The following is a 19525-nucleotide window of genomic DNA, read 5'->3' on the forward strand; positions in this document are numbered from 1 at the left end:
CTTGTTGGTCGTAATAGGAGTCTGCATGTGCCAAGACTAATTATACACGTACCACTGCACTGCAGCCTCTCCCAACAAGGGTTTGTACAGACTTCTAAAATCAGTTTCTCACGGTGAAAATCAAACTCCACCCATGTGATTGGTTGCTTTCCAATGTCCATCACCATCTCTTGGGACTTGTCTGGCAGCACCCAGTAACTGGATAATTAGAAAGGCAGATTAGACAGATATCACCAGTCCATGGGTGAAATAAAAACAACACTGGTCAGACCAGGGAGGTGACCTCCCTGGTCAGACAACCCTTATACCAGTGCACCAAATTCCAAGGGGTGTATCAGGTGACCTTTTCTTCCTACTCTGCACAGTAGTCCGTATTGTCATCTTTCCCCCTTAATCTGGCTCTTCTGTAAACCATGGAGTAACATATTATGCAGATATAATATATATGTGGATTCATTCACGTGTAAACCATGAAATGACTAAAATGTAATGAGATATTTTGGGAGCATTATTTACTATTCTGAACAAGATTTCAAGGCATGTTATAACTTTTTGCAACAATTCATGAGATTCCCCTTATCAAAAGAGCATACATATTATTCTAAGAGACGAAAATCAAATTTGAGATGGTCGAGATATCCCGAAACAGAGTGGTCCTAATGAAATGTGGGAAATTTCTTTTATATGGACCACCTTGCTTTACTTTGTTTTTGGATATTTCCAAATCCGACTTTCATCAAATAGAATTTTAACTTCTGTTTGATAATAATATCTCGAGTAGTTTCTATCTTGCAAAATGCCAAAAGCTGAATCATCATCTCAACCAAAATTACCATCCTTTAACACCTACTTGTTTTCTTTTTCTCGCTGGTATACTGTGTACTCATGGGCCCTAACACAAACCTAGGTTCATTGTAAGTGTATACCAACCTAGTGTATATGACAATCTAAAATTGATACCCTTGAATTTCATTATGTGTAGGTTCTGAATGAAACCTTAATTTTGAGAATATCAATGCTGAAAAGCAAAGAACAGTTCTTGTGCCTATGCAGGAACCAGACCCAGAAAAACATTTTACTTCTAAGAGGTTTTCTACTTCCAGGAGGAATTTTTAATAAGTGGAGTCAGAGATGGTCTTCTGTATAACTTCTCTCCCTAGTTTGATCTCTCTCCTAGTAAGTTCCGACAGTGTTTCAAATTCACTGTAAATTCCTCCCTATTCATTGGTCTGATAAAACAATACATTTCCAGAGTGAATGTATGTATCCATACATCTTTTAAAACTTGTGATACTGATAGATATCAATGTAAAATCTCCTGGATGCTGCAGTTGATCATAACTTGCAATTGATTGCAATTCTCTATTCTATACTAGTTAAAATCATTTGCTGGTTGCCATCAATTTTTTCCAAACACTGAAAGAGCTAATACTTAGTTGTTATGTGTTCACTCAAAATGAGTTGAATCTACTGTGTCATAGCTGTAATAATCTAATTAAGTACTTTTTGGAAATGAACCTGCAGTATGTTGGCAACAATGTAATATTTGTCACTGTCGTCCAATGTTTTGCCATGATTTACAACATCATTCATATTTTTTTTGAATCATTTACAATTTTGTGGATCAAACTTTTTGCTCAGTTGTATTTTTGGATTTGAGTTGCAATTTGGGAATTATGACCACTCTATAGTTGGCCTAATGTTATTTGTTTTGTTTGTTTGATAGATACTTTATTTTCTGCAAATCAATATACATAAACTGAATAATCGTGAACATGGGAAATATACAAAGTATATTTGAAACAGAGTCGTTTGACTTGCATAAACAATGATATAAAAGGAAATTAATGATATTACAGTATGCGTGTCTATGCAGCTGGGATTACAATAACAATATTATATTTAGGAAATGATAATGGAGAGGGCCGCCATTGTAAGCATTGCTTGAAAAGATGGCCGGCCCGAGGAAAAGGTAGGTAGGTAAATTGGTAAACAATACAAATTCTGCTGCGAGGATAGCAGGGGAAAATAAACTCTGATGTGTGAAGGTGGTGAATGTGCGTGCGAGTGCTTGAGAGTGCACAGGGGCAGATAGGCTGGGATTTGGAATGATAAAATTGGTTTGCCGGAAGAGGGAATGACTTACGATGTTGCTACTATCGGGAGACCAACATAAGTCATATAAATTATTCGGGCTTAATTCGTATTTGAAGTATACTGTGATAAAATATGCTTCTTTAAGTTTGCTTTGAATGAAAACAAGGAGGCACACTGTTTCAACTCTTCAGGAAGAGTGTTCCATGTATCCGGACCGTGATGTCTAATCGACTTTTGACAACACTTAGATATGATACATATAGAATTTTCAATATGCCTCTTTCCATTAAACAATATTTTTATGGATAAATACAAAATCACATGAACTGACCTACACTTTGTATCTCCCTCGATTTTTGAGCATTAGACTTGAAATTTGGCACATGACATTGAGGCCGCCATTGTAGAATTTTAGCTTTTGTCATTGTCAACAGTGTTTGCCATGGTAGCAGCATTTTCATTAAAAAAAACATACAAAATTTTGTGGAACAAACTGCTCACTTTTTGAACAATTGATTTGCAAGTTGAGAGACTATAATGATCACTCTTGCATGTTAATAGGGCCTACTATTTCATTTTAGCAAGACAGTTGTGTGTGTGTGTGTGTGTGTGTGTGTGTGCGTGTGTGTGTGTGTGTGGTTTTCAGTCTGTCTGTTGCCATGACATGAGTATTATCTTACAATTACAGAATTATGTGGATTGATCTAACTCCCTCACTTATTGAGCATTAGAATTGAAATGTCGCATATATGTGGCCGCTACTGTAAAGTGAAGACATGCAAACTTCATCTCTTGTCATTGCTGGTCAATGTATTGACGTGATAACAGCATTTTTAAAAAATTAAACATCATACAAATTGTTAGTTGATTTTTAATAGCTAAACCCAGCAGTTTGTAGGATTTGACTTGAGATTTGACACATAATACCAATACAAATTCAATTGCTCAAAGTATTTCTTTCGTCAATATCAAACAATGGGATCCCATGGCAACATCCTTTTTCTATATTATAATTATATATAATTATATATATATATATGTAAAGAAAAGTAACAAAGCTGCAACAAAGTTCATGCTGTATTCACCAACGGTTTATTTCTTCACACAAATTTTCGAGCGTCTCGCCGCCCTTTCTCAAGTGTTGATACTGTTGAAGAAATAAACCGTTGGTGAATACAGCATGAACTTTGTTGCAGCTTTGTTACTTTTCTTTTTATCTTGCCAACACGTGGACTACCTTATCAACACACACACACATATATATATATATTAGAGCTTACTCCCTCAGTCTTTGAACATTTGATTTGATATTCGGTACATGTGACCACTATATAGCATGTTGATACTTAAATTCAATCTTTGGAGTATGGAAAATCCGTGTTGCCATTGTAACGGCATTTTTCATTAAAAAATATTCACTTCTTTCGTCAAGGACAGACAGTATTTGCCACAGAAATAATTAACTTTTTGAATAAAAATCAATCAAACAAAAACATTGCTTACGCTATTTTCCTCAGTTTTGAGAATGTTGTTATAGCTTTAGATTTAGCACATTTTGGTAAACCATTATAGATTTTAGATATGCATATTGAAAAACACATCTTTTTCAATGTTAAATAACGCATTGCCATGGTAGCAACTTTTTTATTTCTGATAAAAAGCATACAGAAGCATTGTGTATTGACCTAACTCCCTCAGTTTGAGGTCCATGGGGTATTAATCACATTTAGTGATAGTTCTAGTCTGTATTGCATGTATTGTTGCTGCCAGTCCTCTGTGGTACATTCTTATTATTTTCTGAGCAACACATTTTTGCTTGTTTGTTTACATTTCAATGAACTTCTGTTGTTGTTTTTGAAAGAAATGTAGGTAGGCTATTGTTCTTTAAACTGTAATATTCTCTGTTAAAAAAAAAATGGGCGTATATTCCTTGGCAATGTAGCCCACATTATGTGTGGGACCTTGATATTTTGACCTGGCTATAGAAACTTCAAAAATTCATAACTTTTTCTTTTTCTAATTTTGCTCAAACTGTCACTGATATGTTCTAATAATGTTGCTGAATTCTCTCAATCCACATGATTTCAACGTGAACTTGCGCAGTACTTACTTTTACGATATCATCAAAACATATCTAATCTCTTTTCTGTTACTCCCCAAATAAGCCAAAAGCATTACAACATATATAATACTACAGTTATCAGGGTCATGGCTTTATGACAACATAAAACTGTTTAATTGAAATATCAAACAATCGCAAAAAATATTTTGATGATATCGTAAAAGTCAAGTTCACATTGAAATACATGTGGATTGAGAGAATTCAGCAACATTATTAGAACAATAAACACATCAGTGACCGTTTGAGGAAAGTTAGATAAAGAGCAAGTTATAACTTCAAAAATTCATAACTTTGTTATTAGGCTCTATAATATTATCCACATTATTCGTAAGATACATGAACGCCTATATTTATTGACTAATTCAGCTAAAACAGTTTGAATGCATGACAATTATAAATTTGACATTGGTGTCAGATTTTTACTTGAATGGATTGATCCAGGTTATAGCTAATCTTATATCTCAGCTCCTATGGGCCTATTGGCAAACTATTTCGTTGAGATTTTGCTTTGGTACATGTACAACGCATTAGCAATAGCACGACAAGACATTACGTAGGCCTGAAGGGAAAAGTCACCAAATCATTAAGTATAGTAATCTATTACTGTAGATGAATAAGCCTTAGTAGATTTATCTCAAACTTCCAAGAAGGCGAATTTGATAAAATGCATGATAAGCAGGCACCATGCATAAATAGGTGAATTAACTTGGGTTTTAATATAGGCCCTATATGTAAACTCGCATTCACAATTAAATCAGAATGTCACATACAATGTAAAAGCTTATTATAGCTATTATCTTTTTTTTTCTTAAACAGATAAAGGTTAGGCTCGTATAGACATATCAGTAGTTTTGTACAATCTTGTATAGCCCTTCATGAAATATTATAGAAATATGAAAGAAGGAGTTATATGACACATTGGATAAGTATGTCGGCCAGAGGCCAAGAAAACTATACATGTAAGGTAGACTGATATAAAAAAAAAAACACAACAAAAACCTACAAACTTGTTCAGCTATTAATGCAAATGGGGAGTGAATTTTCAATGTACAAAAACAGAGAATGATTTAGGCCTTTTGTAGTATTTCTTTCATACAGAGATTTATTGAGAGAAAGGTGAAAATAGAGGGAAAAATCATGTTGGTCTTGACATGATTCAGTAATTATGAAGAGCAGACAGACGGACAGAAAGAAAAAAGATCTAGTGAGAGCTTGAAAAGAGAGAAAAGAAGAAAACGAATAAGCAGAAAGGGAATGGCTGGGATAGTTCCTTGGTTCCTCATGCAAGGAGGTCTCTCATTGCAGACAGAATGGAGCATTTCTTGCTCTAAAAAGTACATTCCGAGGTGTTATATAACAGTTCAAACCACCATCTGGCTTTCTACTCAGGTTGACCTTTATCTCAGTGGGGGTTAGCCAGACAGGCCCCCATAGGACATGTCAATCACGGTTACCATGACAATCCTCTCAGAATGAAGCTCTGCCTAATAAACATGAAAAGGTGTTTCTGGACTCAAAGGCTGTTGGGAGAAGCTACAACACAGGGCCTATGGGACAGTGCCGAAGTGGTGCATATAGTAGTCTTGGCGCAGACTCCTCTACGACCAACAAGGGTTTGTGCCTGCAAACTACATGGAGGTACGGGTGGACTGGGGTGGTCGGTCGAAATGTAATTCTGCTACGTATGACTGACAATTCGTTTGTGATGGAGGATTGTAACTGAGCTAGTTTATCATTATTTAGTTATTTTACGGCCAGAATGTAGACTGGATAGTCATGTCTCACCATTGATTAGTATGTCTTTATATATTCAGCATGTGCGGAATAATTAACAACTAGAATAGTCTAATAGTAATATTGATTTTTGTGCTAATCAAGGGCAGGTTTAATATGAATAGTTCATGACAGTGAGACGGACTGGACACTAGACAAAGTGGTATATTCATTATAAGCATGACCAGATGGAAATGATAAGTTTGGGTAAATTGTTGAGAGTAAAACTATATCAGTTGGGAGTACACCAATTGGGAGTAGACGAGTTGCTGGGAGTAGACCAATTGGGAGGAGACGAGTTGGGAGTAGACGAGTTGGGAGTAGACCAATTGGGAGTAGACCAGTTGGGAGTAGACAAGTAGAGAGTAGACCAATTGGGAGTAGACCAGTTGGGAGTAGACCAATTGGGAGTAGACCAATTGGGAGTAGACCAATTGGGAGTAGACGAGTTGGGAGTAGACCAATTGGGAGTAGACCAGTTGGAAGTAGACCAGTTGGGAGTAGACCAGTTGGGAGTAGACCAATTGGGAGTAGACGAGTTAGGAGTAGACCAGATGGGTATAGACCATATTGGGTATGGACAAACTAGGGTTGGACGATATGATAACTAGACAAAGTGAATGTAGACTGAATGACTTGTAGACGAGGTGGGAGTAGACTAACTAGTAGTAGACAAAATAGATATTAGACGACATGGCAAATAGACATTGTGAGTGTAGACGATTTGGCTATTAGATCAATTGATTTGTAGACGAAATGCTCCTTAGACGAGTTGGGTATTAGACAATACGGGTAGTGGGCAAAGTGGCTATTAGACAATATGGGTACTGGACAAAACGAGATGTAGACCAAATGGGTATTAGACTAATCGGTAATAGACGATATGCCAGTAGACCAATTGGAAAATAGACAAAGTGGCTGTAGACGAGGTGACAATAAACCAAATACAGTTGAGTATATGAATATAAGAACGACCCAAGTCCATGGAAGACCATTTCGAGTAAACTAAAAAAAAAAACTTCATATCTTTTTGTTTGTCCAATAATATTTTATTTAACTGTGATGGGAAGGCAACATTGTATGTACAAATTAGAACATATATTATTATGACAATTAACATTAACATTAATTGTGGAGAGGCCATTTTGTGTGATGGACTTGGGTCGTTCTTTGATCCATATGGACTTGGGTCGTTCTTTGATTCATATACATGATATTCTGCTATAGAGATGAGAGAAGGACGAGAGAGGGCGTTATAATATGAATGTAAGAATGACCCAAGTCCTTCATTCTTACATTCATAAAACATTTAACTCATTTATTTCAGGCACTTCCAGGGGTAATTAGGATTTATCATTTATACACAAGATGAGTCCATGCATAAGCTACAATTTCCCATGTCAAACTGAATTTGCCAAAAATTGGACTTGGGTCGTTCTTATATTCATATACTCAGTTTCTTCCGTATTTTGATGCAATTTCTTTGAGAATCGCTTTTTAAAAACGTCATTCGAGTCTTGGCAATCGGGATTCGTCGGAAAAATATTTCGTGTTGTAGTCTACCACACTGCTTATTATTCAATTCAATTCAATTCAATTCAATGTTATTTCCATTTCCATTGAATAAACAGAAAAAATATATACAATACATTTACAGAACAAATTTATAACAATTTCAAAGAAAACGTACAAGTGGTCACGAGTAACAACAGAATTTCGTTTCTAAGGTATATACCTAATACAAAGATTAGAATGGAAATGGAGGGTCCCACTTAAAAAGCAAAGCTTGTAGGGTATGGGACCCTCAAAAAATACGTACACAAAGTCAAAGAAACCAATGTCAACTGACATGAAATTAACTTAGGAAGGGGAAAAAAAGAAGAAGAAAAAAAAAGAACAAAAAAGGGGGAAATGAGACTATGGTACAACACGCGCCATCGTGGACACAAGCATACTGTACTTCATGATTAAAATGCAATAACAAAACAATACAACGCTCCCTGGTTTGAAATTGCGATTGATTGGGTGCATATGCCGGTATGAATGCATAGGAACGGATATAAGAAAAAAGAGAAAGAGAATAGACTCACTGTTACTGGTACAATAAAATAAATATCTGAGGTAAACTTATGTTAGACAGATTGTTTTCCTTAAAAGATGATTTCTGTGTGATATCTTAATACTTGTAAAAACAAACAAACAGACAAACAAACGACTTGATTGAGAGAATGAAACCGAAACTAATTTGGTTGTATATCATAAGATTTCAACAGAAAGAATTTTAATTTATTCTTAAAAGAATTCAAAGTTTGTGCTGTTATTATGTCGTTGGGAAGTGAGTTCCAATACTTAGGCCCCTCGTAGATGAAGGTTTGCTGAGCCAGCAAAGTCCTAAAAAATGGTAAATGAAATTCGTTGGATTGCCTTCTAGGATAATTATGAACAGATTGATTTTTTGAAAACATTGATTCAAATATATATGGAAGATTATTTTTATTGTAATTATACATAAATTGTCCTAAATTAAACAAATACAAATCTTTAATTTTAAATATTTTATTTTCAAAAAATAACGGATCAGTATGAGACAAATATGCAGTGTGACATATAATACGCAGTGACTTCTTTTGTAGCAGAAGTAATTTATCCAAAAGAGTTTGATATGTATTTCCCCGTACTTATTAAATTCAGCGAACTTCACATCTGGCCTAGATTAACTATACTGCCCTGTATTTAAGTGTTATTCGGTGCAAGTTACAAGCAAATTTGTACTACAAGCATGTCTGAGAGTGTATCACGTTTGTAGAAGATAGTTTGTAGTTAGCTAGACTAGCCATCTATGGGTAGGGAGTAGCCCGTGCGAAGCACGGATTTATACAGCGACTGGGTCTACTTTACTTTAGATTACAGATGAAAACAAAATCGCCGAGCCAAGCTAGATTTGGGCTTAGTTTAACAAATTAAGATCATATCACTAAAAAGATGCTATCTGCCAAGTTTGGTGGAATTCGTCATAGATTTTTTAAGAGCATGCAGAAATTGTGAAAAAATGCCCTCTACCCTCCCCCTCACACCCCCTTATTAGGGAACCCCTGGATCTGTCATAATCAAAACTAAAATTTCAGTAACTACTGTCTTTATAGCATTAACGATTTTTTTTTCGCTTTGACAGAGGAAGATTAAACTAGAACTATTACTCAATGTTTTTGATACCCTCACCTAACACTGAGGGAGTTAGCTCAACTGGCAAGGATTAGTTTGTATGCTTTTTAGTGAAGAAAAAAACACAATTACCTCGTGACAAAGTATTGTTCAACAATGAATAAATGTGTACTTACTCATTGATAGTCAAATGTCATATCTAAAGTCAAGTGCTCAAAACCTAAGTGAGTAAAGTAAATAATTCAGCAATTTCTATGCTTTTCATTTAAAAATGCTGTTACCATGGCAACACAATGTTTGACATTAAGAAAAAAAATGAAGTTTGCTCAACTATATATCATAGTTGTCACATTTGCTAAATTTAGGTGAATTCATAATATTGTTGTTTGTTTTTGATTGAAATAATCATGGTGTTACCATGGTAACACATTTTCCAACAATGACGAAAGACAAATTGTGCACAGCTAGGTAATATAGAAGTAACACGTGCCAAATTTGAAGTCAAATGCTAAAAAAGAGAGTTAGCTGAATTCCATTGTTTTTATTTCCATGCAAAACATACTGTTACCATGGCAACGCATTCTTCAACAATGACGAAAGATACAGTTTGCACATCTTTGTACTATAGCGGTTGCATTTGCCAAATTTCAAGGCAAATGCTTAAATACTGAGGAAGTTAATTGAATCAACAGTATATTTGTATGCTTTTCATTCAAAATATGCTGTTACCATGGCCACACATTGTTCAACAATGACGGAAGAATACATTTGCACATGTATGTACCATAGCAGTCACATGTGCCAAAATTCAAAGCAAATGCTCAAAGACTCAGGGAGTTTGCTAACTACACAGTATATTTGTATTTTTCATTCACAATATGCTGTTACCATGGCAACACATTCTTCAACAATAACGAAAGATGAACTTTACCCATATTTGTACTATAGCGGTCACATGTGCCAAATTTGAAGCCAAATACTCAAAGACTCAGGGAGTTTGCTCGATCCACAGTATATTTGTATTTTCATTCACAATATGCTGTTACCATGGCAACACATTCTTCAACAATGACGAAAGATGAAGTTTGCACATCTTTGTACTATATCGGTGGCATGTGCCAAATTTTAAACCAAATGCTCAAATACTGAGGGAGTTAACTGAATCCAGAGTATTTTTGTATGATTTTCTTTCAAAATGTGCTGTTACCATGGCAACATATTGCTCAACAATGACAATGAATGACGGAAAAATAAATTTGCGTATGCATGTACCATAGCAGCCACATGTGCCCAATTTCACGCCATGTTCTCAATGACTGAGGGAATCGACAATATTTTTGTATTCTTTTTAGTGAAAATATGCTGTTCAACATCGAGCGAGTGTGTTCTGCACATCTACATACAATAACTGTATAGTGGTCACATGTGCCAAAATGCAAGTCAAACACTAAAATACCCAGGGAGCTAGGTCAATCCACACAATTTTGTATGATTGGTATAGAAAAAACTGCTGTTGTCATGGCAACAGATTTATTCACAAACAAAAAAGGCGTCCTGCACAACTACACATTACATTGATCGTTTATCCCGAACGTCAAATTAATTACTACAAAACTGAGAAAGTACATGTAGTCCAATCCACAACATTTTTTAAGGTTTTTTTTTTTTTTTTACAAGTTTCCCGGTGCCATGGCAACGCATTATTACAATACTAACGAAAAAGGTGTGTTACTCATCTACCTCTGATAGCAGCCACATATGCCAAATTTGGGGTCAATTGCTCAAAAAGAAAATGAGAGAGTAGATCGATCCACGAGTTTTTTTAGGATAATATATTTTGTTGCCATGGCAACGCATTATGCAATACTAACAAAAAAGGTGTCTTGCACGTCTATCTTTGATAGCAGTCACATATGCCAAATTTGGGGTCAATTGCTCAAAAAATGAGGACGAGTTCGATCAACAACATTTTGTAAAATGTTATTAAATTTGCCGTTGCCATGGCAACGCATTAAGCAATACTAACGAAAAGGCGACTTGCACATCTTCCTCTGAAAGCGGTCACACATGCCATGTTTTCAATTCAATTCAATTCAATTCATTTCATTTCTTGTCATACTACTCCTTTATGAATATTACACCATAAATAATATTACAAGATCTTTTACCTTATATACAATGTGCAAGGACTAATAATAAACATGGTAATAACACAGCAATTGTAATGATAAATGGTCGCAATAGAAATGGGGTTGGACAAAAAGAAGTATGACGGGACCTCCATGAAAGCAAGATTGTTTGGCTGTAAGCCCCGAGTAATAAGTGTTTGGGAAAAAGAAATGGAGAACGGATAGAAGAGTAGAATATAATATGCATAGGGACCTATAGATCCTACTTTAGTATACACTATAAACTGCTGTTGCATTAAAAGTATCACGAGGTTATGTTCAGTAAAACACAAAAAGTAAAATGCACAGCTATTAAGTCATTTGATGACTGCCGTCAAGCTCTGGGTAGAAAGCGAGAGAGAGGTAGATGGAAGGAGGAATGGGAAACGAAGAAGAGTGTGGAATTGCTAATGATGAATTCGGAGAAACTGACGGCAAGGCCCAAAATGCAATCTGCAACGTGTTGAGAAAGAATGTTTGATCGGACAATAACATACCACAATATTACATAAGACATTACAAATTCATTTAATGTCTGCAAGATATGAACTCAGTAAACTCTTCTTATTTGAGTTTAAATGAATATAAAGACATGAAAGACGAGAAGCTTGTTATTTCTTGGGGGAGGTCATTCCAGTATCTGGGGTCCGTATATATTATCGGTTTTTGTTAGCGAAAATTATTCGAGTACGTGGGAGGTGAAATGCATCACTTTGGCGGGTAGGATAATTATGAATCAAATAGTTTTTCCTGAACATACGAGTAAAAACATCCAGTAACTCTTTGGCAGTAAATTTATACATGAATATGCCACCGTTTTAACTGAAAAGATCTGATGTTTTCAGTATTTTATTTTTGAAGAATAAATTATTCGTGTGGGACAAATATCCGACATGGTTGATATTTCTAATGGCGTGTTTTTGAATATGGAACAGTACATCAAGATGATTTCTACTTGCATTCCCCTACATAAGAATACCATAATTAAGGTACGAAGTAATCAATGAAGAATAAAGATTAAACAAAATTTGACTAGGAAAAACACTCCTTACTTTATTAAGAACACCCGTGTTGTTAGGAAGAATATCACTTGAATAACTAGCTTGGGATTTCCAAGATAAATCGCTATCAATAAAGAGCCCTTAAAATTTTGTACTACTAACTTGATATATATAAATTTCATTAAACTTAATATGAAGGGGAAGGGTTTGAAGACTGTTGCTTAAAAGCATACAATGAGTTAAATCTATATTAAGTGACAATTCATTGGCTTATATCCAAGACTGCACAGATTTAAGTTCTTTATTCATTGTGTTAAGAAAAGTATCTCTGTGTGTAAAACAGATTGGAGTCATCAGCAAAATATATAAAATATATAAAGGAAAGAACTGACGAGGAACTAGGAAAATCGTTAATGTACAAAATGTACAACAGTGGGCCTAACAAAGATCCCTGTGGAACACCATGTGAAATTAACTTCGACTGATAATCATGGTCATATATAGTCACCAATTGTTGTCTGTTTGATAGATAATCTCGAAACCAGTCCAAAGCCTTCCCACGTACACCATAACGTCGTAGCTTTTAAATCAAACTATCGTGGTCAATTGTGTCGAATACCTTCGAAAAATCAAGAAAAACTCCAATAGTGTCAGAGACATCATCTACAGCATGGACAAATTTATAGATAAAAGTGAGTAAGGCATATTTGAGGTGATTTGCTCAAAAACTGAGAGAGCAGTTCGATCCACAAGTTTTTTAAATGAAACTAGAAATATCACTTAAGGTGATTAATACCCCCGCCCCGTGACAACAGTCTTACCCAAGGAATGATTTTTCCTTGATCTTCTGTCATTTAAATGCCATTACCATGGCAACGCAGCTTCCGACACGTCCGAAAAATATGTCTTGCACATCTTCCCACCAAGACTATTGTGTGTGCCACATTTCATAAGCTTTTGTCAAAAACTGAGGAAGTAGTTCAATCCACAAGATCTTTCCTTGATCTTCCGCCATTAATATGCCGTTACCATGGCAACGCAGCTTCCGACACGTCCAAAAAATATGTCTTGCACAGCTTCCCGCCCAGATCAAGGTGTGTGCCACATTTCATAAGCTTTGGTCAAAAAACTGAGGAAGTAGTTAAATCCGCAAGATCTTTCCTTGATCTTCTGCCATTAATATGCCGTTACCATGGCAACGTACTTTCAGGTACTGTCAGAAAATGCGTCTTGCACATCTACAACCAAAGGCACACATCTGTACCAAGTTTCATGGAAATTGGGCAAAAACTGAGGAAGTAGTTTGCAACACAAAATTTTCCATCATTTTGGCTCATAATATGTGAGCTGTTACCATGGCAACATACTTTTTGTCACTGTCAAGAAATGTGTCGTACCTAATTTCATAAAAAATTGATCAAAAACTGTGGAGGAGTTCGCGACGCAAGATTTGTACCCATTTTTGCCCATAATATGCCGTTACCATGGCAACGTACTTTTGGGTACTGTCAAAAAATACGTCTTGCACATCTACAACCCAAGGCACACATCTGTGCTAAGTTTTATGGGAATCGGTTGAAAACTGAGGAAGTAGTTCGCGACACAAGATTTGCAACGGACCGACCGCCCGACCGACCGCCCGACCGACCGCCCGACCGACCGCCCGACCGACCGACCGACCGCCCGACCGCCCGACCGCCCGACCGTCCGCTGATTCCTATATACCCCCTTCAAACTTCGTTTGACGGGGGTATAAATACGCCGTTGCCATGGCAACACATTAGGTAATACTAACGAAAAAGGTATCTTCCATATCTACCTTTGATACCGGTGACACATGCCAAATTCGGGATGAATTGCTAAAAAACGAGAAAGCAGTTCGATCCACAACATTTTGTTGGTTTTTTTTAACAAATTTGCCGTTGCCATGGCGACTCTTTATGCCTTACTAACGAAAAAGGTGTCTTGCACATCTTCCTTTGATAGCGGTCACATATGCCAAATTTGGGGTTAATTGCTGTAAAAAAATGACAGAGTAGTTCCATTCACAAGTTTTTATAGAAATATGCCGTTACCATGGCAACGCATGATGCAATACTAACGGAAATGGAGTCTTGCACATCTGCCTTTGATAGCGGTCACATACGCCAAATTTGGGGTCAATTGCTCAAAAAATGAGAGAAGAGTTCGATCCACAAGATTTGCAACCGACCGACCGACCGTGCACCTGACCTCAAAGTGATTCCTATATACCCCCCCCCCACACACACACACACTATGTGTGGGTGGGGTATAAGATTCCAGAGGTTGGGACTTGAAGCTTCAACTCCTCCAACCCCCCCCCCCCCCTTCAGTTGTGGGCGTGGGGGTGGGGGGCTCAGTTTAGAAAAAATAAATCATATTACCAAAAATATATGTCAAGTTTGGTGAAAATCCGTCGTATGTTTTTTTTTTTTTCAAGAAGATGCTGAAAATGTGGAAAAAGGAATTTCTCTCCTCACCCTCACCCCCCCCCCCCCCAAACCAGGGCACCCCTTGATCCGCTGATGACCAATCATGAAATTTCAGTCATTAATGTGTACATCCAAAGTACCAAATTAGCTCTGTTTTTAAAATCCCATATTTTAAGGACTCTCAGGCTCCAACACCCCCAATCCCCCCCCCCCCCCAACCCTTCGCCGGCATGGGGCAGAAGGGCTCGTTTCAACTAAAATAAGATCACGTCACTTTAAGGGTGCTACATGTCATTGGTGAAAACCCGTCATAGATTCTCAAGAAGATGCTGAAAATGTACCATATTCCCTTTATCCCCCCCCCCCCCGCACACACACACACCTGGATCCGCCATAATCAAACGTGACATTTTAGTCATTAATGTCTTCATAGCACTAATATAGCCTTTCTTTACTTGGTTCGACTAAGATACAAAATTCCAGACTGTGAGGCTTCAACTCCCTACCCCCCCCCCCCTCCCACCCCCTTCAGCGGTATTGGAGGAAGGGGGAGGGCGGCTCCTTTTACATTGAGATCGGATCACCATAAAAATTTTATTTGCCATGTTTGGTGAAAATCCGTCTTAGATTTTTCAGGAGGATGCTGAAAAAATAGCAAAATAAATAGAAAAAAAAAACTCTCCTTTCCCTCACCCCCTCCTCTTCTCGATTCCCCCTTGATCCGGCATAATCAATCATGAAATTTCAGTCTTTAAAGTCCTCAAAGCACTAACTTAGCTCTTTTTTGATGGGACTAAGAACATTACAAATTTCCAGACTTTAGGGAATTTGAGGCTTCAATTCCCTCCCCTCCCCTCCTTCGGCGGGAGGGGGGGGGGGGCTTATTTAAACAAATTTTAAGATCATATCACCATAAAGATATTCTGTCAAGTTTGGTGAAATTTTGCAGTTTACAACAAAATGATAACGGTAAAGGTTCATGAGCAGGTTTGTTAGACATCGATATTATCTATATACCATCTGTATGTAATACCGTTGAGGAACATGTATTTTACAATTCCCGGCAAAATTGAACGTTTTCACATTTCCCGTCGACACGTTTTTACAAAGTTAATGCTGTTGATGCAATTTCGAGACTTTCACATTTCCCGGCGCGACGTTGTTTGAAATCTCCACACCCTGACCCATTGTTTGTACTACACGGTTACCCGTCACCCGTGACCACAACTACCCACATCCTGCGACGCCCCCTTCCAACGGTACCCATCTCATTTTTTTTTTAAATTTCCTAGCCTATTACTCTTACTTTCTACTTCAATGTATGTGATCACTCTCGCTCAAATGAAAACATTGCACAATGTATTCCTTTTACACTCACCAATTGTTCTTGCATTTCATTTCAAGGAAGTCTAAAGGATGATGTATACTTATGAGCCATATTTTATTTTCTCACTGGTGAACATTTCCCCATTTAAAGGTGTGTAAGAGAAATATTATTCAGAGGGGTGAAAGTTTAGGTGAGAGTTTCTTCATTTACAGATCGTTAATTTACAGATCAGCAATTGCGATCTGAACAAATTTAATTTGTAGAGGGATAAAAAGTTAAGAAACTCGCACCTAAAAGAGGTGTGTTGCGACACGGATTGTCGCCTCCTGCTCGGGGCGACAATCCGTGACGGGCGCTGGCGGCACGGATTGCCGCCCCCGTCACGGATTGTCGCCTGGCGACAATCCGTGACGCTTGTGCAGTTCCCCGTTTTTGACTTCGAAGGCGACAATCCGTGTTGGCAAAAAATTTGTTGCGACACGGATTGTCGCCCCGTCACGGATTGTCGCCCCGGGCTCGGGGTGGTTCCTCCGGTGTTAAGCTTTGGTGGGATGGGTATGACTGGCAAGTTATGCGTATGTGTGTGTGTGTGTGTGTGTGTGTGTGTGTTGTGAGCTGCATGATATGTTATGTGTATGATTTGTTGTGTGTGTGTGTGTGTGTGTGTGCGTGTGTGTGTGTGTATGTGTGTGTGTTTAGAGTATAATAATACAATATGAAGAAACTGTGCATGTGGTGTGGTGGTTGTATAGTGATGGTGGTTTGTTTGTCCGTGTGTATACGTGTGCCTGTATGCTAACGTGTGTATGTGGAACATAGTGGCGCTACTGTGGCAATACAAACGCCTTCAGAGTACGTATGAGCACGTGTTTAAATAATTCACACCAGCGTTGACCTAAAAATAGTATGGGTGTGTAAACCAATATCAGCGGTGAGGTGGGCTAGGCGAGAGAGAGACCGAGAGAAAATACATACGAGGGAGGTACCGTCCCCAAATGTTATTTGTCTTTGTTCATTTTTCACTGCAGTCATTTTCTTCCATCAGTCTTATAAACTAGAACGTCCATACCACTATTCTTTGTCCCAGAATAGGTTTGGTATGCTTTATGCATGAGCGAATAATTTCCACACGCCGTAAATAATTTGTCAATCGTTAGTTGATTTTAGCACAAACGAACTGCCATTGCACACCGCAAATACATACGTAATACAAACAAACACCAACAAACACTCAAACAAATCCTCATAATGCAAATAAACCAACTCAACACTTTTTCCTTGATATTTATTGATTTCATTCAAATCATTCATAAAACGACCCATTCTGGGTGTAACATGAACAACAAAAAAAGTTAAAATGGTAATTCGAAACACAAACAAATCCATTTGTCAATTTATACTACAAATAATCACGCTTCAATAAGCACGTGAGGCTGGAAACCATTTTTTAAACCCTACATAATGAAAAATTGGCAGCTTGGCCATAATCCCCATGGTAAGTTCATGTGAAGAGGAGGAATTTGTGTTTTTGAAATCTAACAGTGGCTTTTGCATGAAATGTGGTTTATTTTACGGTAAAATGACCACATTATGAATCAATGATTTATCTTATTGAAATCATCCGGCAGGTGTTGCTTTAATAATCTGCATTTAATATCAACTGCAAAACATTTCATTATTGCGTTTTAGGACCGATATAAATGTCTCAGTGATCCTTGGCATTCATTTAAAATTTTACACGTCAAAGGGTACATTGGGCCGGAAACCCCCTTATAATCCATGGCTACCTTTGATTAAATATTGAAGTATTCCTGAGAATTGGTCTGCCTTTAGTTTGATGAAATCCCTTGTTGGGGCAGAGATGAGAAATTATGCAAATTAAATCTCTAGGCCTTCGTTTTCGCACTGAATACTAATTTTGGCATTAAGTTCTTGATGTCTTTGTGACGTCATGAAGTCATACATCAACTCAAGGGAAAATAAATGTATTTAATCAGATAATATATGTGACCCTGCACCTCAAAACAAACAAAAATCGCCAGACATGAATTTTTAGTTAAGACCATATTCTGAAAGAGCAGACTTTAAGCTTTAAAATGATGTATAACTCAAATCAAATGGACTCTCGTAACCTATCTAAATATTGGAAAGAAAGCACAAACTCAGGAAAAGTGTGAACTGAGAAAAGAGGCTCTGAAATACAGTGTCTATTCAAGCGCTTAATCTTTACCAAACCGTGCTGGCTGTGCCATGAATGGGACAAAAAACAGGAAGTAAACCACCAGAGTAACAACAATGAAGGGATTATCATCTTAAGCTGAAATTAATCATGCCTCATTAACACATTCTGTCCATAATCAATGCCAACTTTCAAAGCAGTAGCACTATCCTTTCAAAAGTTATTAGAGTTGAAAGTGAAGAGTGTGGACAAGGTTTTTCAGAAATGAAAAAGGGATTCTACAGACACACCTAATCACACTATTCTACCAAAAATGTTCGAGATAAACTGCCAAAAAACACACTTTTCTGCCCGTTTTATGATACCAAATTTTAGCATAATGTAAAAGAAGACCTGCACTTTCAGAAAATATGAAAAAGTCAAGTTCGGCTAGGTTGACCTATTTCACTTATTTTCAGTCCTCACGCAAAATCAGTGTGTGCGACTTTATGTTCGTTTTGAGGTGCACGGTCACATATGGTACCTAATTTCACATTTGTTGAACATCAATATCCTCCCGTGCTGCAAATATGCACCGAGAGTCTGGAGACAGATATTGATTGTGGTGAGATAGTGGCCTTTGTTGTTCATGTGTGTTGATGATTGTGATGGTGATGATAGTTGCTTAAGATGTTGGTTGACTATTATGCGATCGTTATGGCAATAATTATAACACAGATTGGGTAGCATCTGCACTAATTTTTAAGGCTCTATCCGCTAACACCGCTGAACAAAACTAACATAAATCTTATGGGAATTGCAGCCACGAAAAATGGTTTTGACCTGCACACTTTGCTCATCTTATGTGCTCACTGAAGCATGTCATAATGTCATTTTTATTGAAGTGTTATTGTTTTCATTGAAATCAGAGTAATTTCCCAACATTTCAGCTACAACATAGAAAAACAATGAATATTTCCTCATTATAAAGGGGAAAAAGGATTTTCCATCCCAAATGCTCATTGAAGCGTGACTGAAATGTCAGGTGATCACTGTATGCACATTGGTATTAAACACAATGCAAATAGCATGAAGCAGTTGATTCCAGTGCCCAAAATTATCGCAATTCTTACTGCACAATTTATATTGTTATTTTTCTACGTTTTCAATGTGCTCATTCAACCGTGAAATTACGTGATTTGTGTATAAAATCTGTTCAACACACGAATTCAATCTCAATTGATAAAAATTACCACGAGAAACA

This window comes from Diadema antillarum, unplaced genomic scaffold (genome assembly GCF_040938485.1).
Source record: "Diadema antillarum isolate AM-2024a unplaced genomic scaffold, OU_Dant_1.0 scf00000194, whole genome shotgun sequence".
In the NCBI taxonomy this organism is placed as follows: domain Eukaryota; kingdom Metazoa; phylum Echinodermata; class Echinoidea; order Diadematoida; family Diadematidae; genus Diadema; species Diadema antillarum.